This window comes from Pinus tabuliformis, chromosome 4_2 (genome assembly GCF_031772625.1).
Source record: "Pinus tabuliformis cultivar Carrire ecotype Pingquan chromosome 4_2, CPIR1, whole genome shotgun sequence".
Classification (NCBI taxonomy): Eukaryota; Viridiplantae; Streptophyta; class Pinopsida; order Pinales; family Pinaceae; genus Pinus; species Pinus tabuliformis.
In genome coordinates, this window is record NC_142304.1 from 534,076,744 (window position 1) to 534,090,325 (window position 13,582).

Below are 13,582 nucleotides of genomic sequence, written 5' to 3' on the forward strand. Positions count from 1 at the left end.
CGAGGATGGTTCCAGAACATAAACAAAAATAAGTCATCGAGTGGAAGATTTAAATCTAGAAGGAGATCTAAATCTCCAGGAAAAGTTGTAAAGGTGTGCTGGAAATACAGAAAGGAAGAGCACTTCAAAAGGGACTGTAAATCTAAAGTTCCAGAGAAAGGAAAGGGATCTGATGATGCTCCTTCTGCAGATGCGAAAGCCACCTTAGATAATGGTGGGGATGTGTACATGGATTCTTCTTCAAGTACACATGTAGATCATGAGGCATGGTTGATTGACACAAGTGCATCCTCTCACTTCAATCCCCGTAGAGAGTGGTTATGTGAGTATGAGAAATATGATGGTGATGATGTCTTCTTAGGGGATGACAGGAAGGCAAGAATCGTTGGTCGTAGAAAAGTCAAGTTGAAGTTGCAAGGTAGAAGGATTAGAACACTTTCGAGTGTTCTGCATATTCGTGCATTGGTCAGAAATCTAATTTATGTAAGCAAGATGGATTCTTTATGTGTAAAAAGAGTGTTCAAGAAATATACCTACAAGATGGTTCGGGGAGCACTAGTATTGATGGGAGGAGTTCGAATTAGAACTCTGTACAAGATTCAAGGTAGCACTGTTATCAATGGGTGCAATAGTTCTGTGGTTCCTGAAAGTGGAGCAAAAAATCTAGTGGTCTCTAGAGAAAATACCATGCTATGGCATCAAAGGCTTGGAAATATTGGAGAGAAGGGCCTTCAAATAATTCATGGTAAAGGTATGGTAGAACGTATGTCTAATAGCTCTCTGGATTTTTCTTTCTGCGAAAATTGTGTATATGGGAAGCAGAATCGGTCCACAAAAACATGGTATTTGTAGGGTCCACACAAACATTGTCTTTGCAAATGATGTGTCCCAACAACGTGCCAAACAGAACTGCAAAGATACACTTCTTCATGTTTAGGGAGATTTGTAGTTGTCTGCACCGATCGAACATTACTCTAAGTAAGCTAGAATACTTCTTCAATAGATTGTAAACTATCCAACTGTCCATGTATACCTCCAAGAACCGGTGAATGTAGTCTCTGAAAGCGGTGATAATAATTCGAGAGAACACAAAAGGTGCATTCTTTAGGCCAAAAGGCATGACGTGGTATGTGCATGAGCCCCATTCTATGGTGAACATTGTTTTCTTCCTATCGTCCTCTGTTATTCGAACCTGATGGTACCCTAAGAACCCATCTGTGAAGGATTAAGCTTCATTCCCCGCAACATTATAGAAGACCTCATCATTGAAAGGCGTGGGGAATGGGTCATGGACATAAGCATTGTTGAGGTTGTTGTACTATACACAGACCCTTATTTCCATAGCGGCCTTTTTGTTCTAGATGACTATTGGCCTAATCCATTCTTCTTCGTCTACTGGAAAGATGATTCCTGCATCCACCATTTTATCTATCTCCTTCTTGACATTTTTTTTTACTCTTGGGTTCAGCCTATACAGTCTATGGCTAAGCCTATATAGTTGGAAGGGTACTATCATTCAAGCCCATTCATAGTTCGATAAATATATCATCATCTTCTATAGGGTAGTCATTTATGGTTACAGTGTAATGAATAATCTTTACTGGTATTAGTTGTCCCTTCCATAAGGTAGTAGGACCTATAGTAATCAATACAATGCGTAGTATTAATCGCGATACGGGAATTAAAAATCAACCTAAACCTTGAAGGAAAATGTTATAATATATTTCTCCTCGAGTGTATTAATCTTGGGAATGTTTTTTGGTAGCAATGAACAATTGTAAAATATTATTTGGCCTCTTCCCAAGGCGGAGATGCGAAAAAATTAGGACTAAAAAGCATATTTGTGAGGAAATTGCTTTCATAATGAAGAATTGCTAGCATCCTCTAGAATTACTTGCTTAACACTAATTTTTTAGTCTAATAGAAACACTTGGTATTGACATTTTTTTGGTATTGTTAATAAGTCTTGCCACAATTCCCTAAACCATTTGCTATAGAATTGCCTAATTTCTCTGCCTTCCACCTCGATGATCATTTATGCTTGCTTTATGTGCTTTTCCTTTGTTTTTCAGATTTGGTTAACTTTGCTTCTGCTCCTTTCTCAAATGTTATTCTTCACTTGATGCTCAAGTTATCTATGAAATTGAGGAGATGGCAAGTAAAAGCAGTGTGAGAACGAGCATCTATAAAATTGAGAATATGGAAAGTGGAAGCAGCACGAGCATGGGAATCAAAACATGAAAAACTTCTAGGAGCATCTAATGTTCCAATTCCATTTAATCGTGTTGATATTCTTTGAATTGGTAAATATTACGTGGCATAAAAAAGAGGAATTCCCTTGTAGAGTCTACTAATTGGTAATCAGTGATCTTTTAACAATGAATGATACATGTGACATAAGGTAGATATGATTTCATGACTATCTATGATTGCCCATTTTCCATGACTATTTGTTACTATTTGTTCATACCATCATATTGAATGATCTTGGTTGGTTAATTTTTGAGGAGGAGAAAATAGGTTTTCCTAGACTAAAGCTAGAAGGGCTGGAGGCTACTAGGATAGAAGTAAAAATTGATAGTTGCAGAGGTAGGAATAATGTTGTATCCCTTTTGAAATTTTATGAGTAGAGAAAGTGTGTAGTGCCACAACACCACTCCCTTCCACAAATACCTCAACAACTCCACAAGACAAGGCAAGCCTATATCCCCCAACATAAGTTACAAATAAAAGAAGTTGCTATGGATCTCATCAATCTCTATTTGTTGAAAACGTGAAGATAATGACCGTATGGAAACATGTCACTTTATGTTGATATTTCAATTAGAAAGTTATTACTTTCTATTGTTTCTTATCTATTAATTCTATACTTTTCATTTAAAATTAATATCTTGACTTTATGCTTTGGGATAAATACATTTGCTTTCCTAACCATGGCTACCATGGCTATTTTCTATGTTGGGTGGGAGGGTAGCCATAACATTGTTGTTCATGGCATGGTGTTTCCTATATTTTTCTAAATAATGCTATTATGAGTGTGATAAAATGCAAAACACTATGATATGTAGACTATGCTTAGTATCTTTATTGTACAATTTCTATTTGAAGCGTAAATTATTATAAGCAATATATATAAATGTACAAAAATTAATATTTTATTAAAACATAAAACAAACCATTTTCTAAATTTAAGAATCAGGGTTTAATATCTTTGTTGTACAATTTATATTTGAAATGTAAATTATTATACACAATATATATAAATATACAAAAAAAAATTTTTTATTAAAATATAAAACAAACCATCTTCTAAATTTAAGAATAAATAACTTCATGGTAAAAAAGTTATCGAGGAAATAAAGAAATGCTTGAAGAAATTGTAACTAAAGATACACCTAAGAAATTAATTCCACTTAAAGCAAAATAAACTTCATATTATTTCCACATAAAGCAAAAAAAAAATCACTAATTTTATTTTCTTCTTTTTTTTTTTTATGGAAATGAAAATAATGAGAATGGTATATGATAGGGGTTTCCGTAAATCACATCATCAACCATTTGTGGACAAATGATAGGGGTTGACAAATGATCGATGATGTCATTTACACAGAAACATTTTTCATATGCTTATTATGGATCACAGAAGCCTCAATTCAACAATAACAATGGTGTTGTGTGAAACTCATATACCACCAGTAATAAACAGAATGCTTCTACTCAGAGAAAGTAATAATGACAACAAAATAGCATTATTTTAAATTACATTTAAAAACAAGCAGATAATGACCAAAGTCGTCTCTTCAATATTTTTTGGTATATACGCTAAGGGACATCACTATAAACATCAAGTAAGCAAAGATTGAATTTGTACAAAAAGGTGAAGGGAACAAAGCATTTTGTTTTTGTCGATTCCGCGAGGCTGCGAAAATAAAAATTCTCAGACTCTGATATACTAGATCTCCACCAATATTGCATTTTGCGATGATAACGAGATATATGACAGCGAAAGCGATGAAAGGGAAAACGAAGGGGTTGATGAAGATGAAGAATTGAGATATGAAAGCATAGTGGAAATAGCACGTAGTCATCATGATGACAATAAAAGACGTATGAAATATACGATTTTAATTCTGAACGACATTCGTGAGTGTCAGCAAAATGCTACCAAAAGCATTTCCACTATGCTGGCTATATCTGAAGCTGAGGCAGCTATTCTTTTACATCACTTCGATTGGAATTCTATTAATGCCAACGAACAATGATTTGCAGATGAGGAGAAAGTGAGGAACGGTGTGGTCCTATTGTTGCAGCCCAAAGATAGTTGGATTAATGCACGAGCAAGGTGCGCATGAAGAAGCAATTATTATTAGAACCAGCTATCACTTATTATTAAGTAGTGCAAGAGGTTCGCAGGACTTGAATGAATTTTTCTCATATTTTTCCATATCTCTATTGGTTCCAGTAGAATAAGGATCTTGGATGTTTGTGGTAACCAAATCCTTTTGATTGATTATCCAGTCAATATTATTATCTCTTATTAATATTTGATGATTATTTATTTTAATAAAATGTGACGATTTATATTTATATTTAATGTGTGATTTTACCTAGGGTTAATTTTTGTTTTCGATGGAACTTCATAGCTAGAAGCAAATAGTTTAACTTGGAGTTTAAATTGTAATGCAAGGTTCAATTTTCATGAAGTCTTACTTTTGATGTATCTATCCAACATCTGGACTTGTCTTGTGACCTATGTATAGATAAGTGGATTAAAGCACATCCCCATGTCTAAGTAGTTCTTTTCCTTCGAAGATTAATTTTTATTATCTCTATCATATTACTCATGTATATCTTTATTCGAACATAATAAGGATCTTGGTTTATGGCACCCAAATCCTTGTGATTGATTACTAGTTCAATATTATTATATGTTTCTAATATTTATTTTAATAAAAAAGTGATGATTTATATTTATATTTTATCTGTGGTTTCATTTATGGAGGTTATATTAAATGGTCTTATGACATGCATGTATAAGTTTAATAAATTACATTATATCTTTGTCAATTTAATGTTTAAAGGGGTTGGATTCTATAGTGGGAAGCAACAAGTTCTTCATAGTTAGGCAAGGTTCAATTTTGGCTTAGCTTTGATGTAGTTATTCAACATGTTTTAGCACCTAGAGAGACTAGATAAAAATTGGTTTGTAATGCTTGCATAGATAATTGGATTAAATCTCATTCATGTGTCCTTTTAAAGCAACTCTTCCAGTGTAGAATGGCTAGTGACTTGGTGTTTTGTTAATCCACTCCTTCTATAAAGGTCAACCATATAATTTAATTACCTTTTTCCATGGAAATGGTATATATGGGCACCTAAAAATTTCACAAGTTCAAGCCTTCACTAGGCATATATTGGCACCTAAAGATTTTAGTGCAATTGTGTTTTTTTGAAACAACCATTGCATAATACATAGAATAGTATCATACTCACCTCTACTGGAAGATAGTTGTGTTGTTTTTTCCTACTTATATCTAAGCACAAAACATCACCTGAATAAACTAAAGGAGTTTGTTTTGTATTCACAAAGTAATAGAACATTGTCAACTCCACTATTTAGTGCTCATTTTCACATTTTCCTTCATCTCTAACTTTCATTGGAAAACGTCATATAGGAAGACCCTAAATTATCTAGCCAAAAGAGAAACTAATAGCATTGATGAAAATAACAAATATAATATGTTAATCCATAAATAATAATAAAAATTAGCTAGAATAGAGCACAAGGAGTTATACAACTATTCTTTGTAGATTTTATCACTTAAACCAGAGATCTAAAACTGCATATTTCTATGTATTTTTTTAATTCTTATTTCTTTCATATATTGTTTTCCCTGCTAGAGAATAGAATTTCACAAGCCTTTAAAAATACCATATGACAATAATCTAAGACTTTACATATTTTTTGTTTCATTTACCTTAGTCTCAAAAAAATATGTAAAAATAAATAAAATTGAAGAGAAAACTCGTCTCACTTGGTGCCAAGTAATCCATCTTGTAACTTGCCTTGATGAAAGTTGTGGTTTACCACCCAGAGTTCATCCCAGAACCTTAGCACTAAGCATTGTTTCCAAATCAAAATACAAACATCATTGTGGCGGATTATGACTACCTATCATACCTAAAAACAAAGGAGTGCACAACCTATATTAAGTCAAATTACCTAAAGGCAATAGAAATCCTTAGTAAGGAAATTCAATTTAACATAACTTGATTCTAGTTTATGATTAAAAACATACTTGATAATTTTTCACATAATCACACACTCTGAAGCCCCCAATTACTATGGTTTGTTTCACATTGCTCGATAAATTAAAATAGGTTTCATTTTGTTAAGGCTTGTACCACCTGAATTCCATGAGTTTCATAGTGATGAGCCTCAATCCAAGACTTAATCTGCATGAGAAAACTAACCAACCTTTTTCAAGGTGAAGTGAAATGTTATTAGGTAGGGAGGAGGATATCTCCAAAGTGAATGCCACCACTTGAGAAGCACTCATTTATTCACATTGATGGTAGCTTTACACACCCACCCATATATGAGATAGATAACTCTATTCTAGGTAGAATTATAGGCTCTTGTCATTGCCTCGAGGTGTAAAGAAAGAAAGAGACACAGAGAATCATATAATTTGGATGTAGAGAAAAAAGAGAAGAAAAATTGGATTTTGGAGAAAGAAATGAAGGAAATGACACTCATTGTGTGCATTTGTGTTGCTTTTATTGTCATTTTTTCAGTGGAAATATGATGGGGTTTCAACTTCAAAGGATAACTACCTTATAGAATGTGGATCAAAATGAAACATCACAGTGGGTGAAAATATCTTTAATGCATATACCCCTCCTGAAAAGAACAAATTTAAAACAAAATCTCATACAAATATCAAAACAATGAACCATGTGGAGATATATATAGTCTAACATCTAGTGCTTTCACATTCTTTACAATTCCACAGCTTCAAATATGTTGGAATGAGTTGTACAAATCTACCTTAATAGATATCCTTAACAGAGTTTCTTCAGAAACCATTTTTCCAAATAATTACTCAACTAAGTGACTAGGGGTCTGAAGTTAACTTGGGCTCCTTGTCGTACTCACTTCCTCCTCTCCTTTGCTTGGATATGATCTATGTCTTGGCTCTATCTACTGAATCTAATCTACTGAATTTTCTTTCCTCTTTAAGGCTTAAATTTTCCTCAAAACATGCCTTACCGTAAAAGGAAACTAGTTTTCATGCAGTGGGTTTTGAATGCAGTTTGATTTTCAAACAAGAGTTAACAGGACTTTTCATGAGTTTTGGATTGAAAACCATGAAATGGAGGAGAAACCATGAAGAAAATTTTGCATAGGACCATTGTAAGAAACAAATCTTTTATGAAAAACTAGTTTTTCACCAATAAAATGAGAATTAAAGGATAACTACCTTATAGACTGTGGATCAAAATGCAACATCACATTGGTGGAAATATCTTCAACGCATATACCCCTCTTGAAAAGAACAAATTTAAAACAAAATCACATACAAATATTAAAGCAATGAACCACATGGAGATATATAAAGGATAATTTCTAAAATAATGACACAAGGAGATATATAAAGGCTAACGTCTAGTCCTTTCACATTCATTACAATTCCACAGCTTCAAATATGGTCGAATCAGTTGTACAAATCTGCATGAATAATATTTACATAGATGTTCTTAACACAGTTTCTTTAGAAATGATTGTTCCAAATAATTAGGTAATTCATGAATGAATAAAGAATACCAAATAAGCCTTTTATGAAATAATTCTCTATTTGGGAAACTAAAAATATAGAGGGCACCTTTTTACAAGGATGTTTTTCAAACACAACTTGGCACCATAACCCAAATTTAAATTTACTCCCCTAAGTAATAGACTATTATTTCTAGAATTTGTTCCCATTATTACAATCAAGAATAAATATTGCTTCCATATCCATAGAGTCATGTTACCATGGAAGCATTGGAATATGGCAAAAATATCAACCAACAATGGAGAACCCTCTTGAAAATTATTAATTAATTGGCAAAACAAAGGGATGGTTCATGACAATAATTTGAAAAATGAATGGAAAATGTATCTTTATATAGAAAAAATGAATAATAGACTAGCTCAGTAGAGTTAAATTGTACGAAGTGCCATATTTCATGGTTTCTACCTTCATCTTCGAAAATGATACCCAACAAACTACAATCTGTCCTCTTTCTATCACTTCTTACAAAATTGGAATCTGATGGTCAAAGAGAAAGTTATGATGATTTTCCCAAGCTGTCATGTTTGAGATCGAATCCAAGAGCATCCAAACACCCTAACTTCCTCAGTTCGTATCTTTGAAACTATAGCGAGACAAGATCTGAAATTCAGTCACGAGGTTTATCACGATTTTGGCTCAAATGGGTCTTAATTTCATCTTATGGAGATTCTTAGAAACAAAATGTATAGCGAGAACTCCATGATGACCTGTTTGAAGTAGCGAAACCCTAGAATCCAAAGCTCTCTTACCAATTGTTATGCAACAAGCTCACAAAAATAGAAGAAAGAGATAGATCAATGACTTCAAAAGTAGTCTCTTCGAGGGGGAAACATCCTTTACATTACATAAAATGAACATGTTAATATAGGTTGTCATTGATGTCAATATAGTAGTGTTTGTGATGGAAAATTCTTTGATACATGATTTCCCATTGATGCCCAATGATCATAATGCTCATAGTGATGAAAGTTTGATATATGATGATATGATGAGATGGAGGACCCAAGTGGATTGAACAGCAAGAGGTCAATTGAACAGCAATTGAACAACAAATGAAGCAAGGGTCAATTGAATAGCAATTGAACAACAAATGATGCGGGAGTTCAATTGAACAGCAATTGAATAGCAATTGAGCAACAATTGAACAACAATTGAACAGAAAATGACGCAGTAGATCCAGTAAAGCAACAGGAGCAAGAATCCAAAGAATAAGAGTGAGAGTTCCTCAAAAGCCATCAAGGAAGCAGGTTATCGCATATGCCCAAGGGTAAGTGTTATCAAAAGAACAAAGAGAAACAACGATATCAGAGGAGAAAAGGAGAAAACATCAGAGGAGCCATATCGGAAGCATCGCATGTAATATATGACTAAGAAGAACCGTTATGAAGAAAACAGCGGAGGAGCATAAACAAAGTTATCGAGGGTCACAGGAAGATAAGCCACAGGAGCAACAACTATCGGAAGAGTGGAAGAGTGAAGAGAGGTCACAGGAGCAGTAGCTATTGGAAGAGCGGAGGTTAGGAGTGTACAGATGTTTTGATCGTGGCTAAAGGCCCGCGCTAAATCCTAGCCATCGATCTCATTTTCAAACGCTTATGTCATAGTCAACGGTGGGGGTTAGGCTTGTTTTTAAACCGTGTGCTAGTTGAAGACCTGCAGGTCGTAGATTTGATGACCTCGTATATCCAATGGATATCGGGTCATAAAGTGATCAGACGTTAATCTCAAAACAGACCCAAACTTTTGTCGATCAAGGATTTATAATCCTTATCAGCTCCATAAGGGCGGTTAAGCGTCGTGAAAGTTCCCCAGCCGATATCATTGTGAACCACTAGATCCAGTCCACCTTGATCAAACGATGGAGGATCGAAGATTGGGTTTGTTGATCGGTGGATGAACAATCGTTGGATTAATGATGAGATAAACGATGGAGAATTAATCCAATAATACTTGGGACTGAGTGGACCGGAGAAGTTTATGGACATGGGTTTATTTTATTTGGGGTCTGGTCTTCTGCATTCAGGTGGGACCAGAATTTGTCTGCGAGATTAAAGGAATAACTCAGTTTTTTCATGAAGTTGCAATCGCGATTAAAGGTGATGATGTGGCATGTGGGACCTCCATATGGGTAACCTATCTCGGGCATCTATCACAGAGAAGAGGTAACAGTTCACAACTCTTGAACTTGAAGGAACAGAGGAAGTTGTAAGGTCAAGCAAACGAAAGAAGAAGTCAAAAGGTCGAGAAGCCAAAGGTCTGGAAAATGATGAAGGTACAAAAGAGGCCAAAGATCGAGCGAGAGAGATGTAAGCAGAAGGACAGAAGTAAGCTATAGGTCCAGCAAGACAGAAGGAAGCCGAAGGTCCAGCAAGACAGAAGGAAGCCAAAGGTCCAGCAAGACAGAAGGAAGCCGAAGGTCCAACAGGATAGGAGGAAGCCGAAGGACGAGTCAATTCTGTTGATTGGGTTAATCTTTGAAAGGCTCGAACCTGTGATGAAAAAATCAAGTACATAACGCAACCTGAAGAAAAATTCTATGAAGGGGAAAAATAAAGTTTCATCTGACATCGTTTGAAGGGAGCAGTAGCCAACACCAACATTAAAGCATTTGTGAGTCTGGTTCTGGGAAGTAAGAGATCGCGATAGCAAGAACAGTGAGAAGCAGTCATGCTTGAAACAATTACCACAACAGTAAAGAACAGAGGCTTGAAAACAGAGAATTTATTTTGTGCATACATTGAGGCTTAGTGCAGATATCTTGTTGGAAAGCTTCAACAAATCTTGGAAACATTATTGGAGATCATGATGCCTATTTGAAATCATCATGAGGTAACTTTGCAGACTCTGTTAGGGCAATATGAAGAGTTGTGAAGATTCCTTCATATGAAGACAGGTTGTCATTGATGTAGTAGTGAAGGTGTAGATAGACAAAATTCAGTAAAGAAGATGTTGGGAGCAGAGAATTACTATCAAACATATCTAGACAAAATATAGCAGTGGGTTGGAGCCCAAAGGGTTGGTGCCCTGAATGTTGGGGCCTCAAACAAACAAGGTTGGTACCTTGACAAGATAGGGTTGGATCCCTTGGGGTTGGTGCCTCGGAATTGGAAGGACTGGTGTCCTTGGAGTTGGTGCTCCTAAACATAAGGTTGGTGCCTTGAGAAGATAGGGTTGGTACCCTAGAGGTTGGAGCCTCATAAAAGACCAAGTTGGTGCTTGGAAACATATTGGAGCCTTATATATATTGTACCAGATTTATTGTAAAGATTATATTAATAAAACCATTTATTCCTATTGTTCATTTTGTAGAGATTTTGAATAATATGACACTTATTCATAGAGATTATCCCGATTATACACTATTGCGGAATACTTGCATAATACATAACCTCCTCTACATTGATCATCAATTTAGCAGCATTAAAAACAATGAAACATCAATCGCATGCACACATTAACACAGTATGTAACCCGGGGAAAGCATACAACTGAAAACCCCACACTATCTGTATATTATAATGATTGAGAACATGTAACAATACATATTACAATACTCCTCATAAGTACTCAGTACTATCTCCACCTGTTACACACAAAACTAGCTCAGATCCGAACAAGTCACAGGTTCAAATCTTCTCCACTGCTTTGTTTGCCTCCACTGCGCAATCCTGCAAGAGAATGAATGAGAATGGCTGATCCAAACTCCTATTTACCTTGGCTGATCCAAAATCACGTGAGCACAAGCTACAATTACCTTAGTATTTGCCCACACTGCGCAGTCCTCATTGGCATAACTCAATCCCATGCATGTGCAAAATCTCATGCACAACTGATAGTCACAACTCACCCTTTCACTTACCTCTAACACCTGTCTCTGTTGAACTGTCCATGCACAGAGTTAATTGATGTATTCTTTAGTTGCTTTATGAGTTAATAATTAGTGAATTAATTAAAAATCAATTCACACAACTCATCACTAGTGTATTCTTTAGTTAGACTAAATACAACTAGTTCAACTAAGTCAAACTGAACACAACTCCATCAACTCCACATCCAACTCCACAGAACTCACATGCATGATTTCTAACTGAAGTCCTCCATGCAATAGCTCAACTAACACATAAGAAACCACGTGATTCCTTCTGTCAGTTGCATGTGCCACATCCGTAGCTCGAACTGAAGTGCTCCAAGAGAATAAGATAATGTTTATAGTCCAAATATTACTAAGGGCTAATAATATTTAACTGTTTCTATTTTTAGCCTGGCAGTGTAAAAATAGACTCTAATCACTCCGTTGTGAACCAAAAATAGAAGTCTATCTATTTTTCCCAACTTGGCCAATCATCCATAAACAGCATCCTGCAACTCATAGACCATGATCCATATGTCTAAAAATAGACTTTGCACCAAAAATAGCTTGCGGGCCCACTTAGTGAAGGCGAATCCTTTCCACTAAGCTCCATCATCTTGTTGCATTTTTAACACTCCCTCTCAACAAGATATGGATTATCAGCAACCCTTATCCTGCAACTAAATGTTATGCATGCAACACATTTGCCCAGTCCACTTGCTCCAACAACACTTGGAACAAAAACACTCCCAACTGACCACTCTGTTGGGCTAGGAACATACTCTGATGCTGAAGCTCTACCTGCTGCTGACAATTTCTCCCTCTCTGACATCTACGCTACTGCAACATCTCCATGCATCTCGCACTATTGCACACTTCTCTGTGCCACCTAGCACTATGCAAAACACTTGTGCCTCTCGCATTGATGCAACCTGCTAGCTATGCGCTGTCCTGGGATTCCCTACATTGTCGCTCTCTCTACTGCTCCATCCGCATTTGTCTCTACCCAATCAGTCAATTCCTGCTACTCCCCATCGGGGATCCCATAGCAAGGTCTCATCCAAGAGGTTGGGTACCTCAAGGATCCTACCCCTCCTCCTTGGGACGATCAATCCACATCACCCCACCTCTTACCTGGAGGTATGGCTGCATGTGATCCCTTAACCCACCTGGCTTGAAGTTTCCCCCAACTGGAGGTCTCTGCATGAGTAGATGTCTCTACTCGATCTCCTCTCAGCTTCCCCTGTTGTGGCTGCTCCACAACCTCCTGAAGTTGTTGCACCAATCGTGGCTCCTCCACAATTGTCTGAGACTTCTTCTGGCTCTGCATGTTGAGAGGTAATATACGCTCCCTCTCAACCACCAAGTCTCCATCAGTTGCCTTGCTACTCAAGGCTTTGCATGCATCTTGAACCTCAAGAGCATACAGGTTCTTGACCCGTGAACCAATATGCTTCACCTGTCTAGTGATGATGTGTCTAAGGGAAACCTTTCCCTTACTGAAGACTACACCATAGCCTCTGTCTTCCAGCATCGCGATCAACACCAAGTTTCTCTTCAGTCCTGGTACATACTTGACATCAGTCAAGGTAAGACGAGCTCCATGCTCCCTCTAAAAAATAACCATGCCTACACCTGAGACACTATACTTCTCATCATTACCCATCTCTATGAGTATCTGGAGATCTTTCTCCTCCAAAGTACTGAACAAGCTCTTGTCACCGGTCATGTGGAAAGAAGCTCCACTATCAATAAACCAACCACTTCCCACGATGGATGAAACCATGCATGCGAAGAGTGTGAAATCCAACTCAAATTGTGAAGCAAGTGCCTCACCTTCAGATCCTTCCTCGGATCCCTTCTTGGATTTCTTCTTTGGGAAATTAGTAGCATA